Source organism: Vicia villosa, unplaced genomic scaffold (genome assembly GCF_029867415.1).
Source record: "Vicia villosa cultivar HV-30 ecotype Madison, WI unplaced genomic scaffold, Vvil1.0 ctg.003228F_1_1, whole genome shotgun sequence".
NCBI lineage: Eukaryota > Viridiplantae > Streptophyta > Magnoliopsida > Fabales > Fabaceae > Vicia > Vicia villosa.
The window spans coordinates 118,756-136,958 of NW_026706146.1; the positions used below are offsets into that span (position 1 = coordinate 118,756).

The following is an 18,203-nucleotide window of genomic DNA, read 5'->3' on the forward strand; positions in this document are numbered from 1 at the left end:
TGGGTGTTGATGGGGTGAAAACTCTAATCCACCAAAATGGATGATTGATTTTGATGATAACTTGATCAATGCTTTAATCCAATGCTTGAATGTTTGCAAATTAATATCTTAAGTTTTTTGAAACTAAAAAAAAAAATATAAACAACAATTGCATCTTTTGCATACATACATCCAAGTTATCCATGTAACTTATCCTTGTCTGTCTCCATCTTCGAAGTTATCTGTCTGCCATCAAGCTGATTCTACCTCCTCGGAATCCTCTTCCAGAAGGTTTTCGGTCTGATCTTTATTGTCCTTTCCGTCAAGGGGCAGCGGGCCATGATTTAGAAGATGTTTCCCTACTGTTTGCATTTCCTCAGTTGTATTGTTTGCTTTTAAAATTTTTTCATTCCTGAATGTTAGTTTTAATGAAATGAGCATCGTATGTTTGAATTCATTTTCATCTACTATGTCTTTGTTTATGCTTCTTTTACAAAAAAAAAAATTCTATTTTGCTTTCTCTATCAAACTTGTGTTTTATGCAAAGATTGGAGGGAGGATGATGACAACGAAATACCCAGGTTGTTGAACTGTATGCTTTCAAATAAAACTTTGCTGACGATGTACAGGCATTGTTTCAATTCCCAAACACTAGAGAAATAAGGAAGTTAATCCCTCGTCAACCCCTTTGAGCCTAGAAGTTGGTGTTTCTTTCTGTACGAAATAACCCACATTTTAACCCGGGGCAGGGTAGTTCCCAGTTAATTTGGTTGTGCATTCTATTTTAAGAGAACCATTCAATGCACCTTTCAACAAGTGTTTTAATCACAAGCTTTCCTCTGCATACATCAAAGAAGTGCTGGAGATGCCAATCAAAAGCTGATAATGGTTCATTATAATCATTAAGCAGGATAGTCACTATCTTTCAAAAAAAGTATCAAAAAAAGAAAATCAAAGAAAAGCCTGCTAAGTCAAAATCAAAAAAATGACTTAGGCAAAAATTAAGGCATCCCGCTGACTGTAAGTTCAAAATAAACAGTTCAGGCAAAAGTTAAGGATATCAAAAGAAAGAAAATGGAGATAAGTCAATAAATTCTTGAACCACAAAATGTTGTGACTATCAAAAGGAAGAAGTTACTGCCATCACTAAGTTTTCTTGGCTTGTGAACTATCATCATTACATTAGATAAAATTACAGAAGTCTCTTAGAACCTGAATGCATATTTTGAATTAACTGAGTTTAAGACTGAAGATCATCACGAAGATGGGGTGGGTTACAAAAATTTTGAGCCTTATACCTTTTATTTTTTAAACCGTGAACCTGACCACGTTACAACCTTCAAAAGCCCTAATTGAAGCAAGGTTTATTTTGAAAGCATACTACAACAAGGTTGCGTAAGCTGACTCCCAAGAGATTTACCAATCATTTATGTTGATACCATATCTTTGCTTTATCTTTCACGTTGATTGTTTTAACCTTTATGTTTTGAACAGTGATTCCATTTTCTTTACAAAGTGACTTTGATTTCAAAAATATATTTTGAGCATTGCATTAAAATTACCATTCTTGAATGAACATTTTATTTGCAAGTAAGCACTCATCTTCTAGGAAGTTCAAACAGTCGAGAAACTTGGTCAGTGATCCTGTCAGGGGCACGTTACTTTAAGATCCTGTTGTTCATATGTTTAATCAAGATTTGTTGATCAGAATATCCTCTTCAATATGTATACTATGGCAAGTCTTCCCAACATTCATTTCAAGAATTGAATATGTGATCAGTTCATCCCTAACATAGTTCAATTGAAGCCATGATCAGTTAACTTGCAACAATTATTCAATCAGGGGCAATCTTCTTCAGCAATCCTCAAGCATAGTTTATCAGTCCTTCTCAAAGGATCATTTGTTTAATACAGTTATCAGTGTGACAAGAAGTTTATTCAAGCATCTTCCGAAGCAGAGTTGGTAGAATTCCCGTGTTGAGGAATCAAAGCTCCAATCTTGCCTCACAAAAGAGTCAATCCCAGTTGTCATAAATAACTACATTGCATTGAGCATTCATCATGCACAGAAAAAAATTCAACATCATGCATAGAAACAAATTCATGCTCATTTATATTTTTCCAAGTCTTGTTGTTATCAACATCTTACCTTGAGATCAAAGTCCAACTTACTTGGCATTGACCTTTAATATTATTCAATCACGCTTTACTCTTGATTGATCTTTATTTATATTCAATCATGTTTTACTCTTGATGTTGTTTGATCGTGCTTTACTCTCGGTTGGTGTCTCAATCATGTTTTACCCTTGATGTTGTTCAATCATGTTTTACTCTTGATGACCTTTGATATTGTCCAATCATGTTTTACTCTTGATTGTCTTTGATGAAGTTCAATCATGTTTTAGTCTTGATTGCCTATGATGTTATCCAATCATGGTTTACTCTTGATTGCTTTTGATACTATTCAATCATGTTTTAGTCTTGATTGCCTATGATGTTATCCAATCATGGTTTACTCTTGATTGCTTTTGATACTATTCAATCATGTTTTAGTCTTGATTGCCTGTGATGATGTTCAATCATGTTTTACTCTTGAATTCCTCTGTCAATTTATACTCCTTTCCAAATTCATTCATGTTTTACTCTTGAATTATTTCTGATGTGGGTTCCAGAGATTTTTCTTTCTGAACGTCTCTGTTAATTTCCTGTCCAAAGTTCCTTTCACGTTTTACTCGTGAAAGCTTCTGTCGACTGTTTCTTTCTTTTGTGAAGTCCGATTCTATTCCTGGATGACTTATACCTTTTCCCCAATGGAGTCTGTTTACTTCTCCCCTGTGATGTCCTGTTTCCATTTCGTGGAAATCATATACATTCATAATCATAAGCATTACATTGCATCTCAGGTTCAAAAAATGTGTTTTTATATATATTTAAGTCTCTTCAATAACGTCGAAACGAAGATTTACAATCTTCACATCTCCGGATAGAAGAAACTTAAATAGGGGCATCTGTTGCACCCCAATTTTTGACCTCTGAGATCCCATCATTTTCTAAGTGTTATGATCATTATTGTTATACCCCAAATTTTGCCCGCGTTTTTTTTCAAAGAGAAGTCAACAGACTTCTGTCTAAAAATTTGGAGTTTTATACAATCTTGGATTTTTATTTCATAAATATCCTGATTTTATGAATACTCAATTTTTAGAATTTTCTATACAGTATTTTGGTTCGCTGTTAAATTTATTCTTACATAAACGCCAAATACTGTTTATCACTTCATACACTATTTATTTCAGATTTATTTTCAGATAAATAATGCTGACGCAGTTGGTACAGAATTAAAATTTTGCAGGCGCGGAGTCCGGGTTTCAGATTATACTAGTAACAATTAAATTATTATTGGTTTTATTTCCCACTAATTTTTATTTTTTATACTATATTATTTTTTTTCAAAATCTCTTTCTTTCTTTTCAAATATCTTCCTTTCTTTTCAAATCTCTTTCTTTCAAATCAAATCCTAGCTTTATTCTATACCCCTTTTCTTTTCAAAACCTACCATACTTTTTTTCAAATCCTACTACTATTCAAACGGTACCTGTAACACCCCGTTAATTCTTGTTATTAATTTAATTATTTTTCTTTAATTAAATTATAAGAATTAGTAATTTGTGGGAATTATTTGGAAAAAAATGATAAAATATGGTGTTGGGCTGAGTGTGATAGTTAGTAGAAGGGGGGGTGTTAACTAAGCAAGCCCATTAAGAATATTTTATTTTATTTTTCATAAAATAAAGAAATTGGGGAAAAAGAAGGAGAAGCAGTAGAAGCAGATTTTGGAACTGAAGAACACGTGAAAGTGAGAAGAGCCTGAAGGGAAGGAGAACTTCGAAGATTCGACTCTGAGGTAAGGGGGGATTCTTCGGGTTAGTGATCCTTATGCGGTTGTAGGTGGTAAGGTTGATTAGGATTATTGTGTAATTCAATCGTACGTGTCGGGTTGGGAATTTTGTTAGGTTTTGATAATCTAGTATGAATTGACATGATTCTGTTGATACTTGTGATATATGATGTTAATACATGTCAATAACTTGTTTGAAATGTGTAATTGTGTGAAAATCAATGATAATTGTGTGTATGTTCGTATGTACCTGAAATTGGGGAAATGGGATAGGGCAAATGCTGTCAAAATGATGAATTTTGCTGTGCAGGTACGTAGGAACCGGTTCCCATGTGGGACGAACCGGTTCCCCCTTATAAAAACAGAGAAGTGTGAATTCTGGGTTTCTGGGAACCGGTTCCCATGTAGGGACAACCCGGTTCCCCATAGTAAAAACCAGAGACGGGATTTTTTAAGCTGCCAGGAACCGGTTCCCATGTAGGGACAACCCGGGTTCTGCAGCATTTTTCTGAAAATGTTTTATCTTTAAAATCCCATAACTTTTGATCAGAGTATCCGATTTATGTGCCGTTTTGAGCATTGTGAAGCTGAGTTAATGGCCTATATAATGAATAGGTGGTATGGACGTAAAGTCCAATTTGTTTATTTGTGATTATGTTATTTATTGGGTGATGACTTTCGTGTATGCGGTTGATATGTTTGTATTGAATGCTAAGAATATATACATGCTTATCGGTGATGATTTGGTGATGATAATGAAACAATGTGTTACATCGGATTTGGTGATGTTGTAAGCATGTTATATGTTGCATTCATTGGCATACATTTTCGGTGATGGATCCCGGTGATGAAATGGATCAAATTGGTGGGCATAATTCCCATTGTGTGGAATTTGTGCTGGTTAAAACTGTATCTCGGTGATGAAAAGATCAGTTGGATGGGTTTATCCCATGGATGGTACCACATGCATTAGTGTCAGTCCATTCATTGCATTATACTATTTTATAACTGAATAATTGTATGGTATGTGAGATGATACTTGTGTACTGATGCTTGCTTGTTGTGATAAATTCCACTTACATGTATGTTGGAGTGGATGATAATTGCTATGATATTTTATTTCTTATGATTGTATAATGGTTATTAATTCGAATGAAACTCACCCTTACTTTGATGATTTCAGATTAAGGATGTAGCGGCGTCTTGTTTGGGTGAAGATAGCTTGTAGGCTAGCCCGTAGTTCGTGTCGAGTCATGCTCTGATTGTAACACTGGGATCGATTAGTCTTAGCGTTACTTGAGATTGTTGCTATTTTGATTATGGATTATGTATTGTTGAACTGTTTGGATATGTTCCTTGCATTGTTAAAAATAAGTTTCCGCTGTGATGAACACATGTTTGGAGTTTGGTTTAATCTTAATAAAGCATGACGAACGACATTGGTATTTTGATTCATTTTAATAATTGTAGCATCCTTGATGTGTTATTACTCTGATTTTATTATAATTTTCTCGGGGGTTTAGAAGGGTGTTACAGTACCACTCCATTCCCAACGTCTCTATCTCTCTCTTTTCACTCTATAAATACTCCTCATTTTTTCCATAAATTCTCACATCAAATTTCACTCATCTCCCAAATTTCTCAAACTTCTATCTCATAATTATTTTCTCTTCTTCCCCGGCAAACATGGCAAAGTGGATGGATACACTTTTTCTTATAGTCATCACTATTTTTACGGTGATCATGTCCTTCGTCTGTCTGCATAGTCCTGAAAAATGCGGACCTGCGATGGTTACACTTCCGATCATCTATTTTCTGTTGTTCATAGCATGGATTATTAATCGTCATATGTAAAGTTTGTCGTATCGTTTGTTTTTTAGAATGTACCGTTCTTTATGTTTACCGTACTGTTCGCTACGTTTTGTTTAGGTAATATTTGTACTGTCAGTATTAATTATTACACTATTTATTATACCGTCGTTTAACTAGTAAGATAATATTATGTGTGTTTATTGCTAGTTAAATATTTATTTTTCTATGCATTAAATCCCTTTCAATCTTATTATTGACGGTAATTTTGTTCGCGTACAGTGTATTTTAGTTATTTATTATATTTGTGTTTTTCTAACAAATCATGTAAATAATTTCTCACCATTAACACAACAAAAAACAAAAAGAAAAAATTGACTTTAACTGTTAAGTTTTCACTTTAACTGTTACGTTAATACCCGAACAGCTAGTTACCAGTCAAACCCGCTATCAGCGCAATTCTCCGTGTTTGTACCATCAGTCAAATCAATTTTTCGCACTTCAAATTTCCAAGATTTTGTTCTAGAAGTCTTCTGATAATCACGTGATCAACAGAGACTCAACACTGCACAAAAATCAGGTACGCCTAACTGTCTCCTACACAAACAGTCCCTAACTAGGTTTTTTGTTTTTTTTTAGGAGAACGAGTTTTTGATACCTCAAATGGATTTCATGGATCTCCATATGTCTCAAAGTACCACCAGACAAATTTTCAAACTTCGATTCGCTCGGACGCACAGTCAACAGCTCAAACAGTCAACAGACGACCAGTTTGACCAAAAAGTCAACAGACAGTCAAAAATTCAATTTTTTGTCAACATCCATATTTTGTCAAAAGATTCATCATGTGATCAATGGTTGATCATAATTCATCAAGAAAAGTTCAGAAATCGATAAAACTCAAAATTGCAAAATTAGAGTTTTTTACCTAAAAGTCAACTAAACTTTGACCGACCATAACTCTCTCATAATTTATCAGAAAAATTCCAACCAAAGCTCATTCTCAAGGAAATTCAATTCTCTACAAGGCTTCCATATCAAATCATTTGCTTATAAATAGAACTTCATTTTCTTCATTCAAGAAGAGGAAAAAAAGGGGGAGGAACACAAAGAACAACAACAATCACCACAAAGTCATAGCTTAAGTTTATATTTTTGCAAAAGTTTCAAGAAACTTGTAAAAATCAAGGCTCATTCAAATAGCCACTTTCAATCAATTTCAATCACTCTATTCCACTCTTGGGACATCATAGAGTAAGTACAATGTAATTTTTAATATGTAGTAGTGTTAGGAGTTCATGAATTAAAAACTCCATATTTATGCATATTTTCAATTTCTCAAAAAAAATGTTTTAATTTTAGTTTTAAGTTGATAAAATGTTTATTTAATTTTTAACATAAAAATATTTTATTTCTTTTCATAATTAATTTATTTTGCTTAATTAATTAGTAATTATGTAAATATTGCTTTTTAATTATTTTCAACCAATCCAAAAACTCCAAAAATATTTTCCTTTTAGATTTAGGTTTATATTTTTATAATCTTATATTTGACATAAAAATATTTTATTTTTATTCATAGTTAATTTATTTTGCTTAATTAATTAGTAATTATGTATATATTTGCTTTTTGTTAATTATTTCTAACCTATCAAAAAATTCGAAAAAAAAATATTTTATTTTGTTAATTTAGGTTTATATATCATATACTAATTTTATACATAACTGGATTTATTTTTCTTGTTAAGTTTAATTATTTATATAATTATATGTTTAATTAGCTTGTTAATTAACGTAAAATCAATTCCAAAAAAATCACAAAAAGAATGAGTTAAGTTTAATTTGTTTTATATTTATTTTTGTATATTATTTGATATTATTTCTTATCTTTTTCCTTTGTCCCGAATCAGAATAAAAGATCAAATATGACAGAGATTGTATGCAGTTGATTTAAGACTTTTTTTTGGAAATTTATCGTGTAGTCGCTATGATTCTATCAAGCTTCTGATAAATTTTCATTAACTTTAAATCCGAGATCATCATTCACTCACCATCGATCTTCACTAACATCGTGAATATACTTGACTAGCTTCAAGATGATTCACGTGCTAACATACTAACAATTGACTTTAATTTCCGCATTTTATTATATTGTCCTTTATATTTCTTGCTTTATGCTTTATTTTATTATTTATTATTTATGTTTCTGTTATTTTTTCTTTGTCCATTTGGACATATTATTTATATTTCTGTTATTTTTTCTTTGTCCACTTGGACATATTATTTATATTTCTGTTATTTTTTCTTTGTCCATTTGGACATATTATTTATGTTTCTGTTATTTTTTCTTTGTCCATTTGGACATATTATTTATATTTCTGTTATTTTTTCTTTGTCCACTTGGACATATTATTTATGTTTCTGTTATTTTTTCTTTGTCCATTTGGACATATTATTTATATTTCTGTTATTTTTTCTTTGTCCACTTGGACATATTATTTATATTTCTGTTATTTTTTCTTTGTCCACTTGACCTATTGTCCATCTTCACTTCTTCTATTTTCAAATCAATAAAGCATTTAAACAAAAGTGAGCTAAGCAATTAAGAGCCCATGGATACAAAGGGTGCTTAAAACCTTCCCTTTGTATAACCAACCCCCCGAACCCAAAATCTGTCAAAAGGTCTTTCCTGTTCTTTTATGCCTTTCCTAAATGTTGGATAAAATAAAAGTCGGTGGCGACTCTTGCAAAAAAATAAAAAAATATCAAAGACAAAAAAGAGCAAGGAGTCAGTTCGCCTCAAAAAACCGAGTTTACACCGGGGGACTAATGTACCAAAGAAACGTAGCGTCATATCACTGCCAAGGGACTAACGTAATAAGACATAACTTATTGCTGCTCAGGGACTAACGCAATAAGTCATGATTTGAATTGGAATAGGATTTGAAATACGATTGAGTCTCGGTTACTGCCAAGGGACTAACGTACCAAATAGACTTAGTGTCATATCACTGCCAAGGGACTAACGTGATAAGACATAACTTATTGCTGCTCATGGACTAACGCAATAAGTCATGATTTGGATTGAAATTGAAATTGAAATTGAAATGAGTTTTGGTTACTGCCAAGGGACTAACGTACCAAAGAACTCGGTGCCATATCACTGCCAAGGGACTAGCGTGATAAGACGTAACGCAATAGGTCACGATTTGGATTAAAATTGAAATTGAAATGAGTCTTGGTTACTGACAAGGGACTAACGTACCAAAGAACTCGGTGCCATATCACTACCAAGGGACTAGCGTGATAAGACGTAACGCAATAGGTCACGATTTGGATTGAAATTGAAATAGGATTGGAATAGGATTTCAAACAGGATTTGAAAAATAGGAGTTGGGAAATAGGATTTGAAATAGGATTTGGAATAGGATTTGAATTGGGATTTGGAATAGGAATTGGAATAGGATTTGGATTTTGATGTAACAGGCAGCCGGGAACTGACTACCAGACGGGAACTGACTACCAGACGGGAACTGACTACCAGACGGGAACTGGATTTAATGTAACAGTCAGACAGGAACTGACTACCAAACGAGAATTGGATTTAATGTAACAGTCAGACGGGAACTGACTACCAACGAGAATTGGATTTGATGTAATAGTCAGACGGGAACTGACTACCAAACGAGAATTGGATTTATTGTAACAGTCAGACGGGAACTGGATTTAATGTAACAGTCAGACAGGAACTGACTACCAAACGAGAATTGGATTTAATGTAACAGTCAGACGGGAACTGACTACCAAACGAGAATTGGATTTGATGTAACAGTCAGACGGAAACTGACTACCAAACGAGAATTGGATTTTGTAATGATTTGCCAGGACGAGAACTGGACTTTGTAATGATTTGCCAGGACGAGAACTGGACTTTGATGTGACTTTTTAGGGCAAGAATTGCACTTTGAAATGATTTTCCAGGACGGGAACTGGACGTTTAAATGACTTGCCAGGACAAGAACTGGACTTTGAAATGATTTGGAGTGCTAATGAAAATTGGACCTCTGTGATATGTAGTATGTGAATGCCCCAGATGATATGCGTGGTTTGATGCTGGAGTGAAGTGACATGATTAATGCATGACAATGATTTATGATGACTTGGATGTTTTGATTGATGTGGCGAGTGGAACGAAGTAATGTCTTCTATGAGACTACCTGAAAAGGTTTCTGGAATGGATATGAACATTTGTCTTAAAGAAGACTACCTTAAAAAGGTTTTAAAGAAAGAGGAATGTCTTAAGGGTGACTACCTGAAAAGGCTGGAAAAATGTCTTAAAAGTCTACCTAACAAGGTTCTTGGAAAGGATAACGGATGTCTTAGAAAGGACTACTTAGGAAGGTTCGTAGAATGTCTTAGAGAAGACTACCTGAAGGGATTCCTGAAAAGGATGCCAAATTGTTTTGAAAAAGACTACCTAAAAAGGTACTTAGAACAAGAATGTCTCGAAGAAGACTACCTGAAAAGGTACTTAGAAAAAGAAATGTCTTGAAGAAGACTACCTGAAAAGGTACTTAGAAAAAGAAATATCTTGAAGAAGACTACATGAAAAGGTTCTTGGAAATGACGATGATCGTCTTAAAGAAGACTATATGAAAAGGTTCTTAGAGAATAGCGTCTTAAAGAAGACTACCCAACAAGGCATGGTGTAATGTATCAACCAATGTATGTAATGCATGGTTTATATGTATTTGCATGATGCCCCAATGATAGGTTGTTGATAACCAAGGCGTATATAGTTTGCTAATATTGTAAGGTTGTTGGATGTTAGCGCGATTTCCCAATACCTGTTTTCTTTGAACTTTGAAGATCGTAGTTAGGAGGAAGATTGATTCGAGGTTGTAAAGTATGAAGACGCCTTTTCCTTTTGCTATGCATTTTATGGATTTGATATCCATTGCCCTAATATTTTCATGGAAACAGATGCTTATGAGGGAAGTGCCCCAGGAAATAACCTTGTCATATGCTTCGACGTTTAGATTGAAGGGTATGCCCTTGATTTCCAGGATATGGAGGGTTATCCATTATGTTCTATCCTTTTTTTTTAATTTCTCCCATGTTCGACATGCCCCTGATTGAGATTGCTTCGAGATGTGACCCAGGTCGACTGAACCTTAGGATGAATGCCCCTAGTTAATAGGATGTTTGATTGTCTGCCCCTGTTTAGGAAAACCCTCTGGACGCGGTTACCCCATTCAAGAGCCTTTGTCAGACATGATCGCCTTCGGTTAAACCAATTTCGAGATCTCCTTGAGTGCTAAGGGTTTGTTCGTAAATGATGTTGTACCCTTTGAGAAGTAACTCCAACGCAATGCGTATGCAAGTTTTGAAATCGTAGTCTGTTATGGATTAGGACTGGATGATTAGAAATGAATGTTTGAAGAAGCGTAGTGATTAGAAATAGTTTTAACAAACTTTAGGAGTCCGTATAACAAGATCCTGCTTATATGCTTTCTTAGTTAACCTTGCCTCAATTAGGACTTTTAAAAGTTGTAACTTGGCCTGGTTCGTGGTTTAAGAAACAATGGATATAAGGCTCAAAATTTTATTTATCCCACCCCTTTCTCCTTGATGTTATCCAGATCCTAAAAGTTCGCCTAATCCAATGAATGTGCTTTGTTTTGCAAGAGAATCGTTTCAGTTTCGATGTTTGAGCAGAAGCCTTAGTAGAGATCCAAGCATTGATGGTAAAAATATTGCAAAGAATCCAAGCATAGATAAAAAATGTAGAGATTCAAGCGTTGATGGTAAGCTTCGATGAATTAGCAGTCACTAGATTATCCTTGGTATTTCGTATCCCTTATTTTTGCATGAACCAATTCCTTTGAATTTGATCCATCGGGATGCCCTAAATTTTGCCTAAGTCTTTTTTGTTTTCTTTTATGGAATTTTCCATTTTGACTTAGCGGACGTTTTTCTTTTGAAAGCTCCTTTTGGAATTTGATCTTTGGATATTGAATGTTGTGACTGTAATGTTGACTTTGATTTGTAAGCTTCGACTTTGATACTTCCTCGATCTTTGAATGGTGTGTTGAGGAAGAAGATGTTGTGAATATTATCTCCATCGCTTCCTCAATCTTGGATGAACACGAGGAAGAAAATATGCTTGAACCTTTGCTCGATCCTTATGCTTGAACCTTTGCTTCAACTTTTGTTTGACCCTTGTGCTTGAATCCTTGCTTGGATTGACTGATTCTCTTGACAACCAAAATACACCGTTGAATTAATTGAAATCTACCATGCCCCCGGTTAAAATCAAGGGTTTTTTTGAAAAGTAGAAACAAGCTCCAACTCCTGGCTCGAGGGGGTGACAAGGGATTAACATCCTTATATCTCCACTGTTTGGGGATTGAAACAATGCCTGTACATCGTCGGTTCGGTCTTACCTTGAAAGCATATGTTTAGCTGGACTTAGTTATTTGTATTCGTCATTCTCCCTTAAGTTTGTTAATAACCCTAAATTTGAAATTGAGAGTCGTAGTAGTGAGCGAATGTATTGACTCCAAAACCTGCATGGTCATCCCATTAGAATTGCTAATCCGAAGGTACAACTTTTATCCTGAGAAACACTTAGCGATCGTAGGGGTTGAAATTCTGAGCATGTCAAAACCTGTTAATCCTAGGGACAATCTCCTTTGTAGATCCGTTTGACCTTGTTTTACTCCTTAGCTCCTTAGACTTGTAGAAGCAAGGGCAACCTCGAATTCTCCTTGGGCACGTCAAAGTTGTCGGGAATAAATTGTTAGCGTTGGGTTTTCGTCGTTTCGGAACTTCATGAGTTTCCTTAGACTGAACCTCTTTTGCTTTTCCCGAGGATAGTATCACACCATTTGCAATCTCGAGGGTTTGTAGATTGATAGAGAGAAACTATGACCCTTTTGCCCCTTGGTGTGGAGTTAACACACGTCTTCCTCCATTGTAAATGGGCATCTTTGTTTAGGGTATTGCCCAAGTTGGACAAACCCTCGCCCCCAGGTTATCGTAGAGCGTCCATGTAAGTTTTGCTATGTTCACAGATGAACCCCCTTATGACTAGATACCCCTTGTGTGTATCTATGAGGGAACTCTTTTGTTGAACTAATCCTTGCTCGACGATGACCTTTGTTGTATTTATGATCCTGTTACGACAAGGCATGGACATGCGGCTGGCATAGTGAAAGACATCCTCTTTTCCTTAGCAAGACTAAGATCATTCTCGATATCTTATCCTCCTTTCTCCATAGTTTATGATCCTTTTGATTTTTTTTGTGAGTCTCAAGAAATCGGCTAGCGTGGTAGGTGCGGATACGGGTGAAGATAGAAATGCAAATGTAAATGCGAATGTATAACTGCATGAAAATGCGAATGCATGGATATGCGAGAGACTCCTTGTATTATAACTCCTTGTATGCAATGTAGACGCGTGACAGATATAACCTTAAGGATAGCCTATGTGGATTTAGGGATGACATAAGACCCTCGTGGAATCCTTGCAAGATAGATGTTATGACACGCCAATGGAAATCCCTTAGATTAGGGAGTATGCAGAAGGTAGCGGCTGGTGACCGTTCATGACAGTCACCAAATCTCATGGCCATCGAGAGGCCGTTCGACGTGTGTCAATGAAGTTGTCCTTGGTGGGAAGGTTCTCTATGCGGAACACAACCTATATAAGGACGATATCGGATGAAGTGAAATCCCTACAGGCTAGGGATGAAAGACGTAGAGATGGGAATCTAAACCCTACAAGTTAGAGGGTGACGGAAACAAGCATGGAGTGACCGTTCAGGACAATCACTAGATCTCATAGCCATCGAGAGGCCAATCGAACGCATGCTAATGAAGTTGTCCTTCGGGGAAGGACGCGTCGTTGTGAAAACACATGGATGTAAAAGAAAATCCCTACAGGCTAGGGAGTATGTAGGAGTAAGCACGGGATGACCGTTCAAGACAATCACTAGATCTCATGGCCATCGAGAGGCCAATAGACGTGCGTTAATGAGGTGTCCTTCAGGGGAAGGACGAAGTCATTGTAAAAACAAATGGACATAGAAGGAAATCCCTACAGGCTAGGGCGTTCGTAGGAGCAAGCACGAGGTGACCGTTCTAGACATTCACTGAATCGCATGGCCATCGAGAGGCCAATTGACGTGCGTAAATGAAGATGTCCTTCGTGGGAAGGACTCGTAGTTGTAAAAAAACAAAGATATAAAAGGAAAGTCCCTACAGGCTAGGGAGCGCGTAGATGTAAGCACAGGGTGACCGTTCAGGACAGTCACTAGATCGCATGGCCATCAAGAGGCCAATTGACGTATGCTAACAAAGATGTCCTTCATACGAAGGATGAGATTTTAGAAATATAATCCCTATAGGCTTGGGAACACGAAGATGTAAGCACAGGGTGACCGTTTAAGACAATCACTAGATCGCATGGCCATCGAGAGGCCAATTGACGTGCGTAAACGAATATGTCCTTCGTGGGAAGGACACATAGTTGTAAGAGTACAAAGATATAAAATGAAACTCCCTACAGGTTAGGGAGTGCGTAGATGCAAGCGTGGAGTGACCGTTCATGACAGTCACTAAGTCTCATGGCCATCGAGAGGCCAATCAACGTGCATAAACAAAAGTGTCCTTCGTAGGAAGGACATGGTCTTAGAAATAGAGTCCCTGCAGGCCAGGGAACGCGTAGGAATACCTGCAAAAATTAAAACGCAAGGCATTCGTAGTATATAAATTGCACATATATAATAAGCACGTAAGCACATATGCCCTAGGTTCATAGGTTCGACGTAACGGCTTAGGGTGCCTACCCTTCCCATTGGTATGTTCTAGAAGGTCTCATGGGGTCGTTCGTAGCCGCCGAGACTTTTTGTCTCTTTGGATTTTAGAACAACTCATTTATCCATGAGGTTCGAGTTTTAGGGGTAGGTTCCCAGAGAGATCAGCCAAATACCAAGTCCAGCCCTCAACAAGGTCAAGCCTCGTATCATACATTCCCGGATATTCAACCCACTCTGAGTGGAATTATAATAAGACTCGTAGGCGATGTAATCCCCCTCTGGTCTTAAATATAATCCCCACGCTTAGGTTTAATACAATTTATATAACCCGAAATGCAATAAAACCGCAATTATTCACATAATCAAACATTAATTAAATTGCTATAAATAAATTAAATTGCAAATAAATAAATAAATAAAATTAAAAATTTAAATATTTATATAAACCATAAACCCTGGACATTGCAAATAAATATATAAACAAAAATTTAAAAATTTAAATATAAAAGAAAAAACCCTAAATCCTAGAAATTGCAAATAAATATATAAATAAATATTTAAATATTTAAATATAAAAAGAAAAGAAATAAAACCTAAACCCTACTCCAAAACCCTAATTTTGACAAATTTGTCAAACCCTAATAGCTAACTACAAACCTAAATAATTTGTCAAACCTAAACCCTTCCAAAACCTATAGGAGCATAATAGTTCACCATTATAGAAATCCCCAGCAGAGTCGCCAGCTGTAGCAACCTGCCTAAAAATTTAAAAGGTTTAGAGTTGTCACCTATTCTGAAGGGCGAATAGGAAACCCTACGCAGTATAAAGATCTGGGTAAGTTATTATAATCAGGTTGAGGGAAGGTGTTAGGCACCCTCAACCCTTTCCTATTGGCTTTGAGTCTAAGGGTCAAGTTTTATGGTTAAAAGTTAAGGTTAATAGCTGAGGAATTGAATAGGGAAAATTTGAGATTTTAGGGAGGGGGACTCGCCTTGGTTATCCAAGTGCCTACGTATCTCCTTAGGGAGAATCAGAGTCAACGTAGTTCGGGCACAGAGTTGTACGCCTTTGAATTTGAATTGAGGTTTGAAGGCTTTTTGAATGGCCTGTCGTAGTTTTGGAAGTTGTGATTTGAAAGGCATTTTGAATTGCCTGATGGAAAAGGATGAAAATCCGTAGTATCGTGGTTTAGTGTTTTTTTAGATGTTTTGGGCGTACAACCCTGATTTGATATGGCACCGTTAGTTGCAGTGATCAATAGGTTTGATCATTATAGTTAACGGATTAATGGGGCATTGCTGGTTACTGAGATCGATAAATTCAATCATCGTGGGCAGCAAATTAACTGTATTTTAAATTATATATTTGTTTATCTCTCCTCTAATGCGACTAATAGCTTTAGTCGGGTCGAGGAGAGAATTAATGTTAATGTTTTCTTTGCCAAATGGTATTGGGATTGGGCAAACCCTAATGCATTGATAATCTTCCTAGATTTTTTGTGATTTTATAATTAAAAATGATTAAACTAAATTAAATCGAGTAATCGGAATAATCGGAAAATAAATCCTAAAACCTAATATAGCCCTAATCCTAATTTAATTATCCTAACCCTATTTGAATAATTAATTAAATAATTGATAGTTTTTTCTTAAAACAAAAATAAAAAAATGGTGAATAAGTATAGATACAGCAACATGATTCGGTCCTCCCATCTTCCTCTTAACTAAATCTAACCCTATAAACCACTACGGTGGTGACACGTGGCGTTGAATAAAACAAAAAAAAAGAAATTAACAAAATATATGGTCTTAACACCAGTGAGACTTGTTTCTCTTCACACGTGAAATAACAGCAACAGGCAAATCTCTTCCTCTCTCAAAAATCTCAGTTTGAAACAAAACCAATCTCACCATAGCAATGAACATTATATATATAAAAAAAAAGCTCACATTTGAAACCATCAAAGTCAAACAACAATGGAAAAATTACCGATTAAAGTCGTGATGTGCGTCGGATTGCGGCCGTGTGGTGATCGATGGTGGAGATTTGCGAGCGGTAGCAGCACTGTTCGCGGAGATGGTTGGGATCGTGGTTGGTGCGATCAGAAACCTCGTTAAACTTCGGATCTAGATCGGTGCCGGGATGGATTCTGAACGGGTTGAAAACGGAAGCCGAGTTGTTGTTGTTGTTGGATATGGATCTTCTTCTTTGTTCTTTTCTCAACCTGTAAAACAAGAATAATAGAAAATATTTGTTGCTTTAAAAAGTGATGACAACTATTGAATTTGTTTGGATTAGTGTCAATGGTATAGATTTGTACAATTTGTTATTGTTTTTGTTACTGTGAATTTGTTAGTGTTAGGCCTTTAATGGATTTGTGAAAAAAAAAGGGTATGAAGTTTGGTTTATTTGTGTAGTGATGAAAATGTTGTAGATATTACTAGTTTTCATTCTTCAGGAAACAACGTGAGAGGGGAGAATGTATTAGTAAAAAAACGTTGATGGTGTATGGTGGTGGTGTGTGTATGTACATATGAAAGGAGGGTGTTTACGTGAGAGAGTAGAAAACTGTGGAATTAATCTCTATAGCTTATTCACAATGTATCATGAATAGAGAAAATCAATAGGTTAGTTAGGATTCGTTAGTTGTATGTACAAAACTAAGAAATTATGTGCGTGAGAATGAAAGGCTGAAAGTAGGGTTTTGTGAATGGAGTTGGCCTCTCCTAATACGTATGAAAATTGTCTATTTATATTAGTTGAATCAGGGTTTTCTACACCTAATGGGCTTATTACCTAAATAACTAATAACTAAATCTAATAATCCTAATATTAATAAAAATAATTCTAAATAATTAATTAAACCCAATACCCTTAATTGAATAATAACCCGATTACTAATAACCAAAATGAATAACAATAGTTAGTAAAATTACAAAACTAATAATTCTAATAATAATGATAAAAAAGTAAATGGTAAGTTGAATAAAATGAGTAAATATAAAAATAAATTATAACGACTAAAATCCCCAAAAAAGATAGATGGGCCAAATGACTGGGCCTAGGATACCTGTTAATTTCACCTCCTTTTAACTCAGGGTATTTTATAAGAGGGTGGGTTTGACAATAGGAACGTCAAACCCCATGACTCTTAATTTTGCCCTCTGATGAATTAAAAGATGTGGATTTGATCGGGCAAATTTTGGGGTATGACACACAGATTCAATGTCCCAGATCAATACACGCGTACGGTACACTTGCTTCTCTCCATCGTTAGATCATCAAACCTCCAGATCCTACGCTCTTCAGCATGTAGGTGTACCAAGGACCTCCAGCGCTTGCCCACACCAGATTATACGCTAAGTCTTCCAAATTTTTTTATTTATTTAATTACACAAATGCTTCTATTTTTTTTGTTATTTCTTTTTTCTATTATAGTTTTTATTTATTTTATTTTTATTATACTAATAATTTTCTTTTTTTCATAAAATCATTTATTTTGAAAATATTTATTTTATAATTAAATAATTAATTTGATTTAATAATATCTTTTATTTGATTAAATGACTAAATTAATTGTTTAAATATTTAATTAGGTTAATATTTTTATTAATTGATTAAAATACTTATTAGGGTTAGACAATTTAATCGAAAATTTATTTTTGCCGATTTAATTAATTAGGTTGAAAACCAA

General features: G+C 35.1%; 1 long non-coding RNA gene across 1 annotated transcript in view; it reads right to left on the minus strand.

Annotated features, from left to right (window-relative positions):
- The window catches only part of LOC131640611 (uncharacterized), a 38,157-nt gene extending 20,691 nt beyond the window's left edge, over positions 1 to 17,466 (minus strand). Inside the window, exons 1-2 of the long non-coding RNA XR_009295288.1 lie at positions 17,062 to 17,466; positions 16,499 to 16,733 (exon numbers count right to left, since the gene is read on the minus strand). This is a non-coding gene — a long non-coding RNA (uncharacterized LOC131640611). The remainder of the gene's footprint in view (positions 1 to 16,498; positions 16,734 to 17,061) is intronic.
- Between the last annotated feature and the right edge of the window lie 737 nt (positions 17,467 to 18,203).